This window comes from Bos javanicus, chromosome 15 (genome assembly GCF_032452875.1).
Source record: "Bos javanicus breed banteng chromosome 15, ARS-OSU_banteng_1.0, whole genome shotgun sequence".
NCBI lineage: Eukaryota > Metazoa > Chordata > Mammalia > Artiodactyla > Bovidae > Bos > Bos javanicus.
In genome coordinates this window covers 1,300,466-1,301,970 of record NC_083882.1, presented here as the reverse complement: position 1 = coordinate 1,301,970, position 1,505 = coordinate 1,300,466, and positions in this window count along the sequence as shown.

The window sequence follows — 1,505 nt, the reverse complement described above, 5'->3', positions numbered from 1 at the left end:
GATAATGTCACTTTAACTGATGGATATTACTTACTATTAATATGTGATCAAAAGCCACTGTGAGACATGGAGGACATTATGTTAAGTGAAATAAGCCAGACATAGAAAGACAAATAACACATGATCTCACTTACATCTGGGATTCTAAAAAGAGTCAGATGCACAACAACAGAGAATAGCTACCCACTCCAGTATTCTTGCCTGGAGGATTCCATGGACAGAAGAGCCTGGTGGGCTAAATTCCATGGGGTTACAAAGAGTCAGAAATGACTGAGCGACTAACACTTTCACTACTTTACCCGAGTCTGGGAGATGGGGGAGAGGGGAGATATTGACCAAACAGTATAAACTTTTAGTTATAGGATGGGTAAGTTCTGGAGACCTAATGTATATAGCATCATGACTATAGTTAATAAGAATATACTGTATGCTTGAAATTTGCTAAAAGAATAAATCTCTAGTGTTCTCAACATATATAAAAAAGGTAACCATAAGAAGTGTTAGTTAATTTAATTGTGGTAATTATTTCACAATTTATACATATGCCAAAACATCATGTTATACACTTTAAATATATACAATTTTTATTTATTCCTGCTTCCTCCCAAAAAAGCCACTTTGAGACTATAGTGGAACCCAGACAGCTGGACCCCAGACAGCAGCACACACCTATCTGCAAGAAGCAGGAGCTGTCAAGGAAAGCCTGCAAATTCTCCTAACATAAGTCAGGCCAGACTGTTGTGTCTTTTATTATGTTACCCTGGTGACCGCAGGAAAATCAAAGGAGTATTAGTACCTTTGGTTGACTGGAATTTGTGCAAATGAAATGTGGGAAGGCCACTCCAAGTTGGGAACCTGTATCAGCAAGAATGAGTAGTTAAGGCAACTAAGTGCATTTGTTTACAGTGAGCACATTCACAGGTATAACATAAAACGTGTCTACCCTACAGGATAGCTCAGTTGGTAAGAGTCCGCTTGGAATGCAGGAGACCTTGGTTCGATTCCTGGGTTGGGAAGATCTGCTGTAGAACGGATAGTATACCCACTCTGGTATTCTTGGGCTTTCCTGTGGCTCAGCTGGTAAAGAATCCACCTGCAATGTGGGAGACCTGGGTTTGATCCCTGGGTTGGGAAGATCCTCTGGAGAAGGGAAAGGCTACCCACTCCAGTATTCTGGCCTGGAGAATTCCATGGACCAATCCATGGGGTCGCAAAGAGTTGGACATGACTAAGCGATTTTCACTTTCACCGTACAAGATAGCTACTATATTTTACAGATGAAACTAAAGCACAGAGAGGTCAAATCACTTACCCCAAATCCCATAAATAGGTTATGGCAGAACTAGGGTTGAACCTTGGCAGCTGGAGTTGTGGTGTGAACTGCCGGCCATAATGACCTGGAGGGTGTTTCATCCATTGTTAACTGCCTCTTCAGTATGCTGGATATTATAGACAGCTGGCCTCATAAGACTTACCAGGAAAGGAGGCTGTTACTGGGATTCAGA